Raw genomic sequence first — 20,586 nt, forward strand, 5'->3', positions numbered from 1 at the left:
ATATGTATGTACACACACATATATATATGATATATATATTATAAAACTATAAGACATTGATGAAAGAAACTGAAGGCGACACAAATGGAAAGATATACTGTGCTTATGAATTGGAAGGATTAATATTGTTAAAATGACTATACAACCTAAGGGAATCTACAGATTCAATGCAATCCCTATCAAAATACCAATGGCATTTTTCCACAGAACTAGATCACATAATTCTAAAATTTGTATGGAAACACATAAGACTGTGAATAACCAAAACAATCTTGAGAAAGAAGAACAAAGCTAGAGATATCACACTCCCTGATTTCAAATTATACTACAAAGCTACAGTAATCAAATAGTATGGCACTGGCACAAAAACAGACACATAGGTCAATGGAACAGAATGGAGACACCATAAATAAATTTGCTTACATATGGTCAGTTAATATACAACAGAGGAGGAAAGAATATACTATGGGGAGAAAGACAGCTTCTTCAAGAAATGGTGTTGGGAAAACTGGACAGATATATGCAAAAGAATCAAACTGGACTACTTTCTCACACCATATAAAATAATAAACTCAAAATGAACTACAGACTTAAATGGGGGGGAGAGATAAACTGGGAGATTGGGATTGATATATACATGCTACTATATATAAAATAGATAACTAATAAGGACCTACTGCATAGTACAGGGAACTCTACTCAATACTCTGTAATGACCTATATGGGAAAAGAATCTAAAAAAGAATGGATATATGTATATGTATAGCTGATTCACTTTGCTGTACACCTGAAACTAACACAACATTGTAAATCAACTATACTCCAATAAAAATTATATAAAAAAGACTTAAATATAAGACCTGAGGGACTTCCCTGGTGGCAGAGTGGTTAAGAATCCGCCTGCCAGGGCTTCCCTGGTGGCGCAGTGGTTGAGAGTCCGCCTGCTGATGCAGGGGACACGGGTTCGTGCCCCCGTCTGGGAAGATCCCACATGCTGCGAAGCAGCTAGGCCCGTGAACCATGGCCGCTGAGCCTGCACGTCTGGAGCCTGTGCTCTGCAACGGGAGAGGCCACAACAGTGAGAGGCCCGTGTACTGCAAAAAAAAAAAAAAGAAAAGAATCCGCCTGCCAATGCAGGGGACATGGGTCCGAGCCCTGGTCCGGGAAGATGCCACAAGCCAGGGAGCAACTAAGCCCGTGTGCCACAACTACTGAGCCTGCACTCTGGAGCTCCTGAGCCACAACTACTGAGCCTGCATGCCACAACTACTGAAGCCCGAGCTCCTAGAGTCCATGCTCCACAACAAGAGAAGCCACTGCAATGAGAAGCCCTCACACTGCAACGAAGAGTAGCCCCCGCTCGCTGCAACTAGAGAAAGCCCACGTGCAGCAACAAAGACCCAACACAGCCAAAAAAAAAAAAAAAAAAAAGACCTGAAACCATAAAACTCCTAGAAGAAAACACAGGCGGTACACTTTTTGACATCAGTCTTAGAAATTTTTTTTTTGGATCTGACTTCTCAGGCAAGAAAACAAAAGCAAAAATAAACAAATGGGACTTAAACTAAAAAGCTTTTGCACAGCAAAAGAAACTATCGACAGAATGAAAAGGCAGCTTACTAAATGGGAGAAGATATTTGCAAATTATATATCCAACAAGGGGTTAGTATCCTAAATATACAAAGATCTCATACAACTCAACATTAAAAAAACTCAAACAAACAAAAAAGATTAAAAATGGGCAGAGAACCTGAATAGATTTTTTTCCAAAGAAGACATACAGATGGCCAACAGACACATGAAAAGATGTTCAACTTCACATCATCAAAGAAACTCAAATTAAAACCACAATGAGGTATCACCTCACACGCATCGGAATGGCTATTGTCAAAAACACAAACAAAAAATGTTGGTGAGGGTGTGGAGAAAAGGGAACCCTTGTGCACTGTTGGTGGGAGTGTAAATTGGTGCCGTTACTATGGAGAACAGTATGGAGGTTCCTCAAAAAATTAAAAATAGAACCACCAGCAATTCCACTTCTGGATATTTTCCCAAAGAAAACAAAAACACTAATTTGAAAAGCTATATACACCCCTATGTTCACAGCTGCAGTATTTACAATAGGCAAGATATGGAAGCAAACTTAGTGTCCATTGATAGATGAATGGATAAAGAAGAAGTGGGATATATATGTATATGTATGTGTGTGTGTGTGTGTGTGTGTGTGTGTGTGTGTGTATACATATATATGTAATGGAATATTACTCAGCCATAAAAAAGAATGAGATCTTGCCATTTGTGACAACATGGATGGACCTAGAGGGTATTATGCTAAGTGAAGTAAGTCAGAGAAAGACAAATACTGTATGATTTTATTTATATGTGGAATCTAAAAAACAAACAAATGAACAAACATAACAAATCAGAAACAGACTCGTAGGGAACAAACAGGTGGTTGCCAGAAGGGAGGAGGGGTGGGACAGTGAGTGAAACAGGTGAGGGACACTCAAAGTAGGTACAAACTTCAGGTGCAAAATAATGCGTCACAGGGATGAAATGTACAGCATGGGGTACGTAGTCGATAATACTGTAATAACTTGGTGTGGTGACAGATGGTAACTAGGTCAATCATAATTCAACTAAAAAAAACCAAAAGCCAGAAAAGAGTGGAAGACAAAAGTAGGAACAAAGAGCAAAGGTAACAAATAGAAAACAGTCACAAGTGTTGTAGATATTAATCCAACCATATCAGTAATCACTCTGAACATCAATCGTCTAAATGCGCCAATGAAAAGACAGAGATTGTCAGAGTGGATCAAAAAACAAGACCCACCTATAAGCTGCCTACAAGAGACTCACTTTAAATATAAAGACGCATATAGATGAAAGGTAGATGGATGGGGGGAGACATATCACGCTAACACTAAGCAAAAGAAAGCAAGAGTTGCTATATTAATTTCAAACAGAGCCGACTTCAAACCAAGGATATTATCCAGGGTAAAGAAGGCCATTTCGTAATGATAAAGGGATCAGTTCTCCAAGATGTCGAGACAATCCTTAGTGTGTGTACAGCTAACACAGCATTGAACTACATGAGGCAACAGCTGGCAGAACTACAAGCAGAAACGGACAAGTCCACCGTCACAGCTGGAGACTTCAGTAGTCCTCTACCAGAAATGGACAGATCCCGCAGGCAGAAAATCAGAAAGGACATAACCCAACTCAACACCACCATCAAACAGCTAGATATAATCGAAATACCACCTCGCCCAACAACAGCCGAAAACACATTCTTCTCAAGCTCACAAGGAGGACTCACCAAGACAGACCACATTCTGGGCCACAGGACGCACCTTAAGAAATTAAAAAGCATAGAAATCATACGATATTTGCTCTCAGACCACACTAGAAATCAGCATGGGGTATACAGTCAATAATATCGTAATGACTTGGTGTGGCGACAGACGGTAACTAGGTGACAGATGGTAACTAGTGAAGATAACTGGAAAATCCCCAATTACGTAGTGGTTACACAACACACTTCTAAATAACACATGGGCCAAAGAGGAATGTCAAGAGAAATTTAAAAATATTTGAACTAAATGAAAATTAAAGCACAACTTATCCAAAATTGTGGATGCAGTGAAAGCACCGCCTAGAGGGAAATTGATAGCACTGAATGCATGTATTAGAAAAGAGGAAAAATCTAAAAGCAATAATCTAAGCTTCTACCACAGGAAACTAGTAAAGAAGAGCAGAGGAAATGCAAAGTAAGTGGAATAAAAGAAATAAGAATTCAAGGGAAAAAATTAATGAAATTGAAAATAGGTAATCGATAAAAAAATCAACAAAACAAAAGCTGGCTCTTTGAAAAGATCAAGAAAATTGACAGCCAGGCTATCTATGACAAAAAGAGGACACAAATTACTGACATCAGAAATGTGAAAGGGAACATCAGTACAGATACCGTGGTTGTTAAAAGGATAATAAAGAGATAATATGAAAAAAATCTATGACCATAAATTTGATTACCTAGATAAAATGGACCGATTCCTTGAAAGACACAATATGCCAAAACTCACACAAGAAGAAACAGACAATCTGAATAGGCCTGTATCTATTAAAGAAACTGAATCAATAATTAATAATCTTCCAAAACAGAAAGCACCAGGCCAGACAGGTTCACTGGTGAATTCTACCGCACTTAAGAAGTTATACCAATTCTCTACAATCTCTTTCAGAGGATAGAAGCAGAGGGAATACTTCCTAACTCGTTCTATGAGGCCAGCATCACCCTAATACCAAAACCAGACAAAGACATTACAAGAAAAGAAAACTACAGACCAATAGTGCTCGTGAACATAGATACAAAAGTCCTCAACAAATTATTAGCAAATCAAATCCAACAACGTATAAAAAGAATTGTATACCACAACCAAGTGGGATTTATCTCAGCTACGCAAGCCTGGCTCAACATTCAACAGCCAATTGATGTAATGCATCACATCAAGAGGCTAAAGAAGAGAAATCACATGATCATGTCAACAGATGCATGAAAAGCATTTGACCAAATCCAACGCCCGTTCATGATAAAGACTTTCAGTAATCTAGGAACAGAGGGGGATATGGAATATCTACAAAAAACCTACGGGTGGTTATGAAGAACCCAGGGGCAGGATGGGAATAAAGACGCAGACCTACTAGAGAATGGACTTAAGGACACGGGGAGGGGGAAGGGTAAGCTGGGACAAAGCGAGAGAGAGGCATGGACATATAGACACTACCAAACGTAAGGTAGATAGCTAGTGGGAAGCAGCCGCATAGCACAGGGAGATCAGCTTGGTGCTCTGTGACCACCTAGAGGGGTGGGATTAGGGAGGGTGGGAGGGAGATACAAGAGGGAAGAGATATGGGAACATATGTATATGCATAGCTGATTCACTTTGTTATAAAGCAGAAATTAACACACCATTGTAGAGCAATTATACTCCAATAAAGATGTTAAAAAAAAACACCACCTGCAGGTAACATCATACTCAATGGTGAGAAACTAGATGCTTTCCCACTAAGATGAGGCAGAAGGCAAGGATGTCCCTCTCACCACCGTCTTCAGCATTTGTTCTAGCTAATGCAGTAAGAAAAGGAGATAAAAACCTCTGCTCTGTGAAAGATAATATCAAGAGAATGAGAAGAAAGGCCACAGACCTGGGGAAAATGTTTGCAAATATGATAAAGACTGTTATTCAAAGTATACAAAGAGCTTTTAACACTCAGCGATAAGAAAACAACCAACCTTGTCAAAAACTGGGCCAAAGGCCTTAACAGACACCTCACCAAAGAAGATACGCAGACGGCAAATAAGCACATGAAAAGACGCTCCACAGCATAGGTTATCAGGGAAAATGCAAATTTAAACAATAGTGGGATAGCACTATACACCCATTAGCACGGCCAAATCTGGAACACTGACAACACCAAATACTGGTGGAGATGTGGAGCAACAGGAACTCTCACTCACTGCTGGCGGGGCTGCATACGGTCCAGTCTTACCAGAAGATCCAGCAGTTGTGCTCCTTACTATTTAGCCAAAGGAGTTGAAAACTTAGGTCCACACAAATTCCTGCACACAGGTATTTAGAAGGGCTTCATGCATGATTGCCAAAACGCGGAAGCAACTGAGACGTCCTTTAGTAGGTGAGTGGATATGTAAACTGTGGTCCATCCAGACAGTGGAATATTACTCAGTGCTAAAAAGCAATGAGCTGTCAAGCCAGGAAAAAATACACATGAGACTTACATGCATATTAAATGAAAACAGTCCATCGAAGAAGGCCACATACTATATACCTCCAACTACATAACATTCTAGAAAAGGGAAAACTATGGAGACAGTAAAAAGATCGGTAGTTTGCTAGGGTTTGGGGGAGGGGTGAACAGGTGGAGCACGGAGACGATACCACAGTGACGGGTACACGGCACTAAACATTTGTCCACACCCACCGACCGTACCACACCAAGAGCGAACCTCAACGTAAACTGTGGACTTCGGGGGATGATGATGTCGTGTAAATGTAGGTTCGTCAATTGTGACAAACGTACCTTCCAGTGGAGGACGATGAGTAACGGGGAGGCTGTGCGTGAGTCAGAGTGGGAAGATACGGGACCTCTCTGTACCTTCCTCTCAATTTTGCTGCGAACTTAAAACTGTTGTTAAAAAATAGTCTTTAGAAAAAGACAACCCAATAAAAAAAGTGCAAAGGACTTGAATAGGTACTTCTCCAAAGAAGATATACAAATGGCCAACAACCACATGAAAAGACGCTCAGCATCACTGTCCGGGAGATGAAAATCAAAACCACAGTGAGATAACACTTCACACCCACTAGGATGGCCATCGTGGAAAAAGGAGATAATAACAAATGTTTGTGAGGATGTGAAGAAACGGGAACGCTCCTACACCGCTGGTGGAACGCAAGATGTGTGGCCACTCTGGAAAACAGACAGTGTCAGCTCCTCACATGGTTAAATACAGAATAACTATATGCACCAGCAATTCCATGCCTAGATATATACCCATATACACCCAAGAGAACTGAAAACACGTCCACACACAAGGATGCATTGTACACAGATGTCCACAACAATATTATTCATAATAGCCAAAGGGAGTAAGCAAGCCTCATTTGCATCAACTAAGGAGTGGATACGTTATAAAAATAAATGGAATTTTTTGGCAAATAAAAGAAATGATGTACTGACACAGGCCACAACACGAGTGAGCTTTGAAAACATCATTTTAAGTGAAAGAAGCCAGTCACAAAACACTATGACTCCACTTACATGAAACACGCAGAACAGGCAAATCCAAAGAAACAAAGTAGTTTAGTGACTGCCTAGGTCAGGGGCGTGCTGGGAAAAGGCGGAGGATGGTCACTCAGGGGCGAAGGGCTTCTTCTGGGGTGAGGGAAATGTTCCCAGGGTGACTGTGGTGATGATGTACAGTTCTGTAAGTATGTGAAAAGCCATTGAATCGTAAGAGGGTGAACTGCACAGTAAGTGAATTATACCTCAGTGATGAAGACGGAAGAGAAAGAAAGAAGAGAAATGAAAAGGAAAGAAGAGGAAGGAAGGCAGGCAGGAGGAAGGTGGCAGGTAGGCGCTCCTGACCGTGGGCCTCTGGGAGCAGGGAGGGCCCAGGGGTGCAGGGGTGCGGGAAAGAGGGGCTAAAGCAGGAGCTGGCCTCTGCTCTGCCCGCGGCCCCTCCACTCTCCTGCGCTCCCGTAGGAAGAGAAGATGCCCAAACTCGACTCCTGGCGTTTAGACGGGTTTGCAGTGGGGACGGGACGCTTCAGGGGCCCTGTGGGTGGATCTGGGCCACGTGGCCTCTGTGTCTGAACGAGTGATCGCTGCCTGCACGTCCGTCCGGGAAGTGGCTGGGCTCTCCTTCCTGGGGCCCTGCACGTGGAGAGGGCAGGGCAGCACAGACCCCGCCCGCAGGCCCTGCAGCAGAAAGGACTTGGCGTCCAGGAGCCAAGCGGAGCCGGAGCCGGAGCCGGAGGCCTGTCCTTGCTCAGCAGCGCCCCCTGCCCGAGGCAGGGCCCACTGCACCCTGTTTACAAATTGGGGCCCTGCCCGCTCCCCGGGACAGCTCGTAGGAGCTGAGTGTGATCTGCGGGACCTGTGACTCTCTGCCCAATATCCCCACTGGGGCGCGCGGACTTGAACTTGAGCACTAGCAAGGGAAGGGCCCAGCTGGGTCGGTGGCCAAAGGGAGAGGTCCCTGTGCCACGAGCCGTCTCGGTTTTACGTGAAACAGCAGCAGCGGCCCTCGGGGGGGCTCAGCTAACGCCCCGGCACCCGGAGCGCAGCCCTGGCCGAGCGGGACCTCGGGTCCCAGAGGGGCCCTAAGAGCCAGCCTGGTTCGCCGATGGCCCAGCTAAGCTGGGCCCCATGGTGTCCACTGGGGGGCAGCGGCTGTCCGGCTCCAGCGCCCACTCCGGAAGTGGCGCCGGGTCAGCCTGCGCGTGGGCAGAACTGTAAGTACCGGCTTCCCCTGCAACCCGGCCACGGAAGGAGCTCTGAGGGACGCCCAGGTTTGTACTGACCTGCGGGGGCTGCTAAGGGTCTGCTGGAGGGTCAGCGGACTGCCGGCTGAAGGGCCAGATGGTAAACACTTTTCACGCCGTGGACCATATACGGGCTCCTCGCATATGCCTCTTTGCCCCTTTTGTTTTTGTTTTCACAGCCCTTTAAAAACACAAATCACACTCGCAGCTCCCAGGTCACGCAGACGAGGCTGGGTGGGGCTCCGTGGGCCGCGCTTTGCGGGAACCCACAGGCGCCCACGCCTTTGCTCCGAGCCCTCACGGCCACGATGCGCAGAGGTTCACAACCAGACCCTCCGCAGAAAAAGCCGGCGCTGCCACCGGACGGAGCCCACCCAGCCCGGCCAACTAAGGGCGCCCATCTTCGGGAACAGACTGCAGCTGATGGTTGCACGGTCTGGGTCCCTCGGGCAGGTGTCCAGGGTGGGGCTTTCTCTGATGGGACTGACGGGGATGCCCCTGTGTCCCTCCTCGTACCAGAGATGGCAATGCAGCCACCACCATGACCCAGCGAAAGAAAGGGCTCTGCGTTAGGGGCTCAAAATCCACTGCCACACTCCAGGCCTGTGTCCACAGAAGCCGGCCTCGTGAGCCACCTCTGACCCCTCCCAGGCCCTCCATGGGGGTCTCACTGCTGCTGATACTTCGCCGTCACGGTGCTGCCCTTCCAGCCTCATCAGCCCACTCTGGCCACGGCACTGCCACCGTCGACTCCCTGGACCATTTGTGTGTGGCAGCGGAGGGCTGGGGTCTCAAAGGCCCCCGCAGTGCTTAGAGTCGGGTGTGCGACGAGCGTTCTGTGTTCCCCATCCTCTGAGGGCACCTGGTGTCACGAGCCCTGGACCAGCCTCCTTGAAATCATCCCGAAAGGCTTCTGCCCCTGTGGCCTTGCCTGCCCGGGTCCTCGCACCCTGGCCGGGCTGTTTGCTCACCAAACGTGGCCCCAGGAGGGGTTCAGCTCCCCTTGGCTGGCCTCTGGGTGGTGGCCAGGACTAAGGGGGGTGTGGGTACCGGGTTACACAGCCCTCCTTTGAAGACAGGGACCTGCCCGGACTGTTCCTGGCACCGTGAGGCATCCCTCTCCCTGACAGCAGCCCTGCCTAGCCTGGTAGGTGCGCCCCCAGGGGCAGCCCCCATACAGGGGCTGCAGGATTCGAATTTCACTTTCTGTTGGATGGCGGAATTCCAGGTCCTGGAGACACGGTCACTTGGCTGAGGACCCTGCGTGCTGTCGTCAGCGGTGGTCCATGGGGGCCCCTGTGGGGGATGTAACGGTGTCTTTTGCACCTGAGCCCTCCTGGTGAAAGGTCTGGGTGTGAGCAGAGGTGGCTGGGGGAGCAGGTGATTAACGGGGCCAGGACGGGCACACTGGCTTTGTGGCTGAGGAGTATTCAACCCACACCTGGGCAGGACCACCTCAGCCCCCGGGGGAGCCGCGGGTAGGTGACCGCTTTGCGCCCCTAGATCCAGTGCCTGGCAAAGCCCTCACGGCCCACCTGAGTCGGGCAGCAGTGCAGCTGCCCACCCGACCTGCGCTGGGTTTGCATCCCTGTCTGCGAGCTATGAAAGTGGAAAAACCACGGGACACTCCGGTCACAAACTGCTCTACTGTGCCTGCCGCCCAGGTGTGGGCCCCGCCCTCCCTGCAGGTAAATTCACGACGGCACAACCTTGTTTGTCTCATGACACGAATTCATACTGGGCCTCGGGTTCTGTTGTGTGTGATGACTGAGACCACAAACGGTCAGAGACACGGCCCTTAGGCCTTAACCAAACCGGCGGGACAGGCAACCCGAATCAAGTTGAACAGATCCTAACCTGAGAGGCCTGCGTCCCCTCAGGTCACACGTCTGCATGTGGGGAGAGGGATCACAGGACGTCTCTCCACGGCGGGGCGGGGGCTCAGCCCTCGCAGTCTGCCTGTGACTGGGCGATTCCCAGCATACCAGATTTTCAGTGGAGAGCTGGGAAGGTTTGCGCAAAAGCAGGGTGAGCTTGTCAGCCTAATGGGAGTTGCTTTCTGGGCCAATTTACGGCCTCTGTAGTCACTGGTGATGGCATCCAAGATCAGCAGGGCGGTCCGCAGGCGTTCGTGCGTCAGGATGGACGGTGGCCTGGCCTTGGACCACTCCTGGCCTCTCTGGGATCCTGCACAGCCGGCTGCACCTGGGACCTGGGGCTGAACCCCATCTTGCTGCCTGGAGTCCTGTGGGCAGCAAATCACCCAGATCTGGTCCTGGCCTCTGCTGGTCCGATGAATCAGGGTGGCTGACGGAATGGCAGACTCGTGTGAAAATTGGAGCTTGGCCCAGAACAGGGGGGGCGGGGAGGTGGGCCGTGGGGGAGGCCCCGAGCGCTTTGCTCGTCCGCTCCCTGCTTGGGCCGGGTCTTGGGGTTGTATTTGCAGAGACTGCCTTCGAGAGACAAAGTGTCCTCTCCCTTGCGGGCAAAGGCAGGCTCGCCATAGGAGAGATGGCTTCCCCGAGCCCAGGGCTTCCTGGCTATGACACAAACCCCCAGTCTGGGTTCCATCTGCCTGGGCCCCTCCGTGTGGCCTCATGACACCACGAGGAGAGCCAGGGACACCAAGGCGAACCACACGGTGTGCCTCTCCCTGCACCATGAGCCCTAACGGCCTTTGTTCCTGACCCGGGAGCCTCGGGCCTCGGCCAGCTTCTGAGAAGCAGTGACAGGCTGACCGCTGGTGTGTAAGGAGGCTACCATCGAATCCCAGACCTCAACAGTTTTATGTTGATCACCTTGAAGCTGTATATAAAATGGATCTTTTCCCCTAGAAAAACACAACTTACCAAATGTGAAAAGAAATAGAAAATCTATTTTTTTATATTCATAAGGAAATTCAATTAGTGTTCACAATTTTCCCACCAAGAAAACTCTAGGTCCAGATGGCAGCACCAGTGAGTTCTACCAAACATCCAAGGAGTAAGTCCAGAGATACAGGAACTCTTCCAGACAGAAGAACTCATCTTCTGAGGCTAGCACAACCCCGACACTAAAATGTAACATGGATGGGCTAACAGCCCAATCTCACATATAAAACCGCCCAAATCTTAACGCAGTTAGCAAACTGAATGCAGCAATATATGAACTGGGTACATAATTCATCACTACCAACTTGGATTTCTGTTAGGAATCAAGCGTGGCCTTACATTAGAAATCCAATGAATTTAAGTGACCCATTTAACAGATTAAAGGTGAGAGTCACCTTTATAGGTATAGAGATGGTATTTACTAGAGCCAACACCCACATGTGATACAAATTCCCTGAATATGAGAATAGGAATAGGAGGGGACATTCTGATCCGGAAAAGGGCATCTTGAAAACGAACAGGAGGAAGCAGCACGTTTAGTCGTGAAACACGGACACTTTCTTTCTGGGTCCTGCTAACACGCAATGTATCCAACCAGCACAGCAAGGCGAAAAATGAATCAAAATGCAAACGGACTAGAAAGGGAGAAACACAACGACCATCAGGTGCAAATGCTATGCACGTGAATGTGGGAAAATCCAGAAGAATCCCGATGATGCGGCAGAATTGGTAAGAGGCTCGGCCTGGTTGTTACATATAAAACTAGAAGCGGTAAGAACTCAGTTGTGATTCCACATTGACAGCAGTAAGTACTTAGAAAAGAAATGAAGAAAAGACACCATTTACAACAGTATAGAGAACAGCAAGTCCTTAAGAATAGATCTAACAAAAGATGTTAGATTTATTAGAGAATGTCAGAGACAATCTAAATAAACGCAGGAACGTGCTCTGTTCCCGGGCCACGCGAGTCAACCCAGGTAAAGGTATCAGTTCTCGCATCAGTCTTCATACTCCACGCAATCCCAGTAAAAATCCCGGCAGACGTGGGTCTGTGTGTGTGTGTAACCTGATAAGCCAACTGTAAATTTTATATGAAAAGGCAAAGCCAAGAAGGACCAAGACTTCCTGGAGAAGAAAAGATGGAAGGACTTGCTGGTCCAGGATGGATGCTGTAGTGGACACTGGGCTCTCACACGGAACAGTGATCGGACAGGTGGGCAGGAGGAGGGCCGGGAGATGGCCCAGGCACACACTCGGTGGGGGGTGGGGGGCGGGCTGGGGGGCCTACCTCGTGCCCAGCTCCACATGCGCAGGCACGGAGGTGTGAGCGACCAAGCTGCACAGCAGACACGCTGTTGTGGGGGGCCATGGAGAACATATTCAAGACTTGGAGGTGATTTTTAAAATAAGGCACAGGACATCCCCGGCGGTCCAGTGGTGAAGAATCCACTTTCCAACGCAGGGGACGCAGGTTCCATCCCCTGTCAGGGAACTAAGATTCCCACATGCCGTGTGCAACTGAGCCCGCGTGCCACAACTAGGGAGCCCGCACACCGCAACGGAAGATCCCACGTGCCGCAACTAAGACCCAACACGGCCAAATAAATAAATAAGATGTTTTTAAGAAAAAGGCACAGGGGCTTCCCTGGTGGCGCAGTGGTTGAGAGTCCACCTGCTGATGCAGGGGACACGGGTTCGTGCCCCGGTCCGGGAAGATCCCACATGCTGCGGAGCGGCTGGGCCCGTGAGCCATGGCCGCTGAGCCTGCGCGTCCGGAGCCTGTGCTCCACAGCGGGAGAGGCCACAACAGTGAGAGGCCTGCGTACCGCAAAAAAAAAAAAAAAAAAAAGCACAAAAAACCTCTGACCATAAAAATAAAGACGGGTACATTTACTGCATTAAACTCAAGAGTACCTATTCACCCAAAGGCGCACCAAAGAGCGTGAAGTAAGGTGCAGAGAAAAGGGAAAAGATGTTCGCAACACTTGTGACCTGGTGTATGTACACAACTCCCATAAAGTAACAAGGAAAAAGGGAACTCAGTAGGAAAGAGGAAAGACTTAACAGCAGGCTTACAAATGAGGCAATCCAACGGCAAGCGAACAAGATGTGCTCAGCCTCATGAACAAAACAGAGCAGCAGCACCTCGTTTTCACGCCCGTCCACAACCACCGGGCTGGCAAGCGTGTCCTGCAGTGGGAACACCCGTGGCCTCTGTACTTCACAAGCTGCGAGCGGGTGCGGCCCATGCCCGACAGCCCCACCCCTAGGGCCCACCACCCTCCATGCCAGCGCCCAGGTGCACCGGGACGCACGTTCCGGAATGTTCCCAGACAGCACAGTAAGAATGGTCTAAAAGTAGGAACAGCTCCAAATGTCCACCACAGTGAAACAAACAACTTGAAGACGATCTATGTAATTGAACCACGGTGATAATGGACAAAACATGGAAGAACCTGAACAACTTGGAGGGAAGGAGGCAGGTGCAGGCAGCCTTGTCAGGGCTGCACGGTGTGGGCGGCAACCACAGGCCTTAACTTGGGGCCGCCGTCCCTCGGGGCTCGCATCACATCTGCTCTTTCGCTGCACACTTACTTTGGGTCCCCTTTTCTGCCCGTGTTTAGGAAAAGAGTCAAGGGTGAGGAGTCACAGTTGGATGGGGGGGCGCCGCAGGCTGGAGTGAGGGTCCCTAGGGCCGTGGCCACCTGCCGGGTGGGACCGCCTGCCCTGCCCTCCCTGCATCCTGCACCCCCCCCCCTCCGTCTGTCTTCCTCGGCTGGCCTGGGCCCCATGGCTCCCCCACAGGCGCTCTGCCCAGTTTCCTTCCTGCCTTTGAAGTCCGGTGCTCAGGTGTGTGCGGTGTGTGCAGAGGCCTCCGGCCTGCCCGCCAGCGCTCGGCCGGCGGGCTCCCCTCTCCGCCCCCACCGGATGGCTGCCGCCCTCCCCACGGTGCGGGGCCAGGGCAGAGCAGGGCCGGGGCCACCTGGGCAGGGGCGTGCCCGGACTGTCTTCCTCCAGGGGAGAACGTCTGAACCTCCGGTGGGGCGGGCGGGGCTGGCGGCGCGGGGAGCGGCACGGCACCCCTCCCCCCCACCGGGGTCCCTCTCCTTCTTCAGGGCCAGCGAATGCTACTCCCACAGAATATCAATCTTACTATTATTATTTCTCTCCTTGCAACAGCACTCTGTAGAACGGGCAACACGTCGGGAAAACAGGAGAAAGGACTCGACCCCGACCCCCTGCCGGGCACCAGCGTGCTCTTCAGCCACTGACGTACCGGAAACCAGACCCGGGCCGGCCGTCGGCTGGGTCCGGGCCCTGCAATGTGCTGCCCCGCGCCCGCTGCCCCTCAGGACGTGAGGCCAGCCAGGTGGGCCTGGGCTGGTCCCCTGGGGAGGCCCCGAGGCCACAGCAGCAGGAAGGGGGCCCGCGGGGCGTGGAGGAAGCCTGCCCTTGACCTGGGGGTGCGTGTGGCCCGCAGAGGGAAAGGCACTCAGGCCTTTCTCACAGGAGGGGCCGGCCCTCCCTCCGCTGGGCCAGGAGAAAGCGCAGAGAGATGGCCTGGTGGCATTTCCGACTTGGATAAAACTGGGAGAGAGCTGGGAGAGAACTGGGAGGGAACTGGGAGAGAGCCGGAGTGTCCTGGAGAGTCTCTCAGAGGCCACTTGCCGCTGAAAGCGTGTGACGTGTGTCTGGCTGGTCCCTGAACTGGGCAGCTTGGGGCTGGCTGGTGCCACCCTTGCTGGGCGAGGGGCTGCTCTAGGCCAGGAGGCAAGCCTGGAGGGGAGCTGGGGACCCCACGGGCACAGCACCCCAGCTCTGCAAACATCAGATCCGAAAGGGCGGGGCCTTGGTTCCTGCTTTGACGTTTCTGCCAGAAATAAAACAATAAAGTTCTGAGGCCTTTTATAAGCTTGTTTTGAAAAATGTAGGCATGTCTTTTATTTCCTGGCAGCTTTCTGGGGAACCAGGATTCCTTCCACAAGCACAGCTCGGGGCTGGGGTCCTGCTCGCAGGGCGGCCGTGGGCAGGGCCCTGGGCCCCCGGGCAAGGTGGGGCCCTGGACACCCAGACCTGGCGAGGAGGGGAGGCTGGCCCTCTCTGAGCACCCGGAGTGCCAGGTGGCCTCGCCTGGCTGCAGGAGGGCCACAGAGGACCGGGTGGGGGGGGGGCACTGCTGGGCAGCCAGGGTGTAGCCTGCGGGTGGGGCAGTGGGCTGGCTTCAGCGCCCAGCGGGGGAGGAGGGATTCCCCGCAGCACTGGAGCGACGGCCCTTCCCCCTCCCAGGCTGGGCCCTCGGGGCGCAGGTCCTCTGCTACCTCCCTACCGTGCCCCCTGCCGTCAGCTGTCCAGGGCCTCCCCGTGGCCACCCTCTCGTCTCCTGCTGGGCCTTGTGGTCCTGCCTATGGCCCAGAGCCCAGGCCCTTGAGCCCCACCCCACTCCAACAGGGGCTGCCTCTCCAGTGGGCGGGGGGTCCAGGCACCTGCCCCTCCCGTGTCCTGTCCCTCCAGCTGTCCTCACAGCCCTTCCCTTCCTTCCCTGTGTAGATTAGATGGCAGCTCCTGCCTCACCTCTGGCACACCTGGGCCAGGTGCCCCCCTAGGACCAGATCCCAAGTCCCCAGAGGCCCCTGGACATGCCCTGTGCTTGGGCACCCACGCCCCCCTCCCCCGGGCCCAGCACAGCCTGACCTTGCTGCCCTGAGCTCTGAGGCCACGTCGGGTCCACTGTCACCCTGCAGCCACTGCCCCTGGCTGCCACCTCCAAGTGCAGGGACAGTGTGCCTCTGCTCCCACACCTAGGCCTCTCACCCTGCCAGTCTCACTCTGGGGACGGTGGCCACTCCCCCGGGACACCAGCCCTACCCCAGGCCCCATCCACAGCAAGCCTCCAGAGCTGCCTGTGCCCGGCAGCCCCTCTGCCCAGAGCAGGTGGCGGGAAACATTCGCTGCAGGACGTGTGTGAGGGCCCGAGGGGGGCTGTGTCTGGCCCTCGGCCAGCCGCCTGGACCCGCCTGGAGGACAGCCTGGTCCTGGGACCTGTACCAAGACACGGTGCCCACTCCTCCCACCCTGGACGCAGCCCCCAGCACTCAGACTTCTGCCCGAGCCGAGTCCTCGGGCTGGGAGCCGGGTAACGCTTCGCACACAGCAGGCGTTCAGTGAAGGACTCGCCCCGGTGTGTAAACGGCCAGTTAATGGCTGCTAAGGCTCTGAGGCTGGACCCCCTGTGGGGAGGTATGGGGGGTGGGGGGAGTGGGGGGGAGGGAACGAGCCGGGCAGCCCCCTCCAGCCGCCTGGTTTCAGAGCCATGGGAGCAGTGTCCACTGGGGCCCAGGCTCCCGCAGCTTGTTTTGTCCCTGGGTCTGCCCACTGTCCCCACCCCATCGTCGACTGGACCACAGGTACCCTGTGTGGCCTGGAAGCTGCTGTGCCCTCCAGGCTGACTCAAGTCACCTGAGGAGGCCCCCTTCCCCCAGCAGAGGAGGGTGTGAATAAGGACGCCCTCTGGGCAGCAGGGGAAAGTAGGGAGACAGCCCTGAAAAGCACATTCCTTGGGACCCAGCCAGCCCCCCTGGAGGAACGGAAAAACAAAAGACCTGCCTGAACAAAGATGTGCACTGGAGCATCCCCGGAGACACTGAAGCCACCCACACAGGCCACAGGTTGTGACTGCTGAAAAGAATTACGGTATAGCCACAGGATGGAATATTATACTGCCACCAAAAAGCACACTCTTCACAGCAAATTTAAGGCACTGGAAAATGCTCACAGTATAATATTGAACGAAATATGCAAAATGGAAATTTGTATGAAATGGCAGCTCCAAATGCGCTTGAAAACACATCGGGAAGGATGTTGCCAAAATGTTCAGAGCGCTTGCTTTGGGAAGATGGAATTATGGGCGTGTTATCCCAACAGTCAGAGGATGAACAGCCGACGTTTACAGAGCTGCTTCTACAAGCTAGCTCTCTTGCAGAGGCTGGGAGAGCACCGTGAACAAAAGAGACAAAATTTTAGGACTAAAAGTAAAACTCTGCTGCTGGTGCATATGTCCGCTCCTTGACTCAGAGCTAGGGCTCCACCAAGGTTTCCGGATGGATGTGTGACTAAATGAATTAGCAAATAAGTCAATGGTGAGTGAGTGGTGGGCTGTCCTGGAGGCACGCTGTGGCGAGCTGGTCACGTCTAGCTTCACACAGCCCCTGAGAGCTGAGGAGGGGAACACCTGAGTCCTTCCCAGCCGGCCAGGCTGGCTTCCCAGTGAGGGTGGCGGGGTGTGTGCCCGGGGCTCCGGGTGTTCCTGCCAGAAGGCATTCCCTAGAGGTTACGTTATGTTTTGACAGAATGTCAAACTTACAGAAAAAGTGCAAGGCACTCCTCGTACTTCTGACCCACACTCACCAAATTCTAGGATTCTGCCCCATTTGCTTCATCATGCTCTCTCTCCTTCTACACAGATGTTTCCTGAACCACTTGAGAGGACCTTGCAGAAGTGATGACCCTTTACCCACCGAGCCCCCTACTGTGTATTCCCCTGAGCAAGGACATCCTCTACCGAGAACACACGGTTGCCCGGAGCAGGACACTCAGCACCGAGGCAGTGTGGTCAGTACCACTTTCTCCCTCGTTTATACATTTAATCATGTATCTATGCTCGTATCGGCGTGAACTCACTGGCTCCCCTTTCCTTAGGGACTGAAATCTGTCACTACCATTAAAGTAATGCTTCGCTTGTCCCGAGAGCCCCTTTCGGGTGTGGCCGCTGTGTCCTTCCGCCACATCCCCATCTTTCTTTGATCACTCTATTACTTTCTGGCACAAGCTTTTCCAAGCTCATTTTCTTCTCTTCCTGCCATGGCTGTATAATCTCCAGAGAGCCCCAGTTCCTTTCAGTGGTGCCTGGTGTTCGGGAACCAGGACCTGAGCCCGAGGACTGCTCACGGCCGCTGAGGTGTCGCTGCTTGCATTTCCCTCAGTGGGCAGACGCACCTACACACCTACGTCCACATCCGCCAGCACGACGTCCAAATACAGTCAAACACACGTGGGTGCCAGGACCGTGTACTGATGTGCCTTGCGGGGCACACGCCCCGTGCAGGGTAAACAACCGAGGTGGGGTCAGAAGCGACACGCGGGGAGCGCAGGGACCAGGCTGGGGGAGTGGGGCCCGTTCAGGGGAGGAGGCCTGCCTGTCCTGGGAGGGGCTCAGAGCTGGCAGCAAGCACAGTGGCTGAGGGTGACCTGTTCTGTATTGGCTGGAGCAGAGGGAGCTGGGGGGCTGGCGGGGGACGGGGGCACAGGTACATGGGGCACAGGTACACAGGGCCAGGGGCGCTGGCGGGGGACGGGAGGCACAGGTACACGGGGCACAGGTACACGGGGCCCAGCCCCGGGGCCAGGGGCACTGGCGGGGGACGGGGGGCACAGGTACACGGGGCCCAGCCCCAGGACCAGGGGCGCTGGCGGGGGACGGGAGGCACAGGTACACGGGGCACAGGTACACGGGGCCCAGCCCCAGGGCCGGGGCGCTGGCGGGGGACGGGGGGCACAGGTACACGGGGCCCAGGTACACAGGGCCCAGCCCCAAGGCCAGGGGTGCTGGCGGGGGATGGGGGGCACAGGTACACAGGGCCCAGCCCCAAGGCCAGGGGTGCTGGCGGGAGATGGGGGGGCACAGGTACACGGGGCCCAGCCCCAGGGCCAGGGGGGCTGGCGGGGGACGGGGGGGGGCACAGGTACACGGGGCCCAGCCCCAAGGCCAGGGGTCTGGGGGGGCACAGGTACACAGGGCCCAGGGCCAGGGGGGCTGGCGGGTGACGCGGGGGGCACAGGTACACGGGGCCCAGCCCCAAGGCCAGGGGGGCTGGGTAAGGGCAGGAGAGAAAGGCAAGGCTCCCTCGGCCGCCCCACAGACAGGCTGGAGGGGCAGGGCCAGGAGCCGGAGGCCCACGAGGAGGTGCCGCACGCGCCCAGGCCGGCGGGGTGGCCGCTCTGGGAAGTGGGAGCATTTCCAAGGCAGGGCTGCAGGCCCAGCTGCCTGCTCTGACCACGTGGGAACGAGGCGGGGTCTCAGGGGAGCTCCCAGGATGGCCGAGGAAGCAGGACTTCTGTTTGGGCCGCACTATGGCCGGGGTGGAATAGCAAGGAGGCAGCGGGACGCAGGAGTCCTGAGGCCCCTGGGCCTGCATCTGAGGCCCACTTTCCTCTCTGGGCCGGGGAGGACTGCACTGCCCGCCCTCCGTCGGGCTGCCGGGAGGTCCAGGCCGAGGGGCCAGCCTGGATCTCGCCCCGGCGCTCTCCCCCCACGTGGGGCTGCCAGGCCACCCAGGACCCTGCCTCGACCCCTGCCCACCTCCACCTCCACCTCCGAGCCCCTTGCCTGTGCCCCGCTCCTCCCCAGGTACCAGCAGGAAGGGAGCGTGGGGAGGGGCCTGCCCAGGACCCTGTCTGCCCCCTGGGGGCTGCGGCCTCTCCTCCCAGCCAGGGGGCTCATGCGTTTCTGCGGGGGCTTCCTCAGGTCAGAAAAGCCGAGCTCCACTGCCAGGCCTGCCTCCATCTCACTGGTTTTGTCCTGTGGGTCAGGGTGGGTTTTCCAGATGGCTCGGAGCTGGTGGCCAGCCAGCGGACTGTCTTGGTTGGCAAGGTGCCACGGGCTGCACAGGTGGGGAAGCCGGGGTTCTCGGAGGAACCGACCAGCCACCGGTCCCGGGCCGCCTGCGGACCTCCCCTGGGCGGGCGGTCTGGGAGAGGCTGGGCGGGGACTGTGCCCCCGGTGGGGATGCCAGCGGATAAGCAGACACCAGGTGTGGAGCCAGCCTTGCCTGGGACACTAGAGAGAGGGGCTGCTGGCCAGGGCTCAGGTCAAATCAACTGTCAACACGTCTTCCCCCAGGCTCGGAGGTGCCACTGCCCGCCCCGGGCCCACACCCTTCCCGTTTCCCACTCGGGGCTCTCCGTGACTGGCCCCAAGGTGCTCCAAAAGACCAGAACAAGGAAGAGTCCCCAAGATTCAGAGGTCAAGGGTGTCACAGCACTGTGCGTGCGGGGCCAGCAGGGGCTGGAAGGGGCTCTGCAGGGGAAGGATGGAAGGCACGCCAAGGCGGGTACCCCCCTGTGCATCACCCCCAGCAGCCCAGCCTTGGAGACACAGCCGGCAGACCCCGCACCCATGTCTCGGCCACTGCACCCTCGTAACAGACGTGTGGACCCTCTCAGCGTGCCCAGCACCTTCGCAGACACCGCCCACCTGGCACTCCTTCCCCGATGAAGGAGCAGAAGTGCTCCCTGAGGTTGCCACTTGGGGCTCCTGATGCCAAATAAACCAAGACCTTCCTCCGCAGCCCCCAGGCCTCACCCTTCTGGGGGGACACGGGGGCTCCTCACCACCGCTGGCCACTCACGGCCTCTCAGTCCCCATGGCTGCCCCGCGCGGACGCTGCGCCTCGGCCGGGCCTGCAGGCCACAGCACAGCTGCCATCTCTACCTGTGAACTTGTCCAGCTTTTTTCCCTGCAAGAAGGTTCCCTCTCAGCTGCCGCGCTCCATGCCCACCAGCGGGGCCGGCCTGGTTTGTGTTCAGAAGGGACTCTCAACAATTTTCAGAGCCTTACAAGTCACCACATACGGCTGCTACGGCGTAAGAAAGAA

General features: G+C 54.1%; 1 protein-coding gene across 22 annotated transcripts in view; it reads right to left on the reverse strand.

Moving 5' to 3' along the window:
* Window positions 1-20,586, reverse strand: part of SNED1 (sushi, nidogen and EGF like domains 1) — a 90,412-nt gene that overhangs the window by 67,242 nt on the left and 2,584 nt on the right. The window contains exon 2 of one of the 22 annotated variants that reach the window (XM_073807012.1): window positions 8,106-8,247. The exons of the other annotated variants lie outside the window; for them this stretch is intronic. The gene's annotated coding sequence lies outside the window, so the exon portion shown is untranslated. The remainder of the gene's footprint in view (window positions 1-8,105; window positions 8,248-20,586) is intronic. 22 annotated transcript variants of the gene reach the window in all.

This window comes from Tursiops truncatus, chromosome 7 (genome assembly GCF_011762595.2).
Source record: "Tursiops truncatus isolate mTurTru1 chromosome 7, mTurTru1.mat.Y, whole genome shotgun sequence".
NCBI lineage: Eukaryota > Metazoa > Chordata > Mammalia > Artiodactyla > Delphinidae > Tursiops > Tursiops truncatus.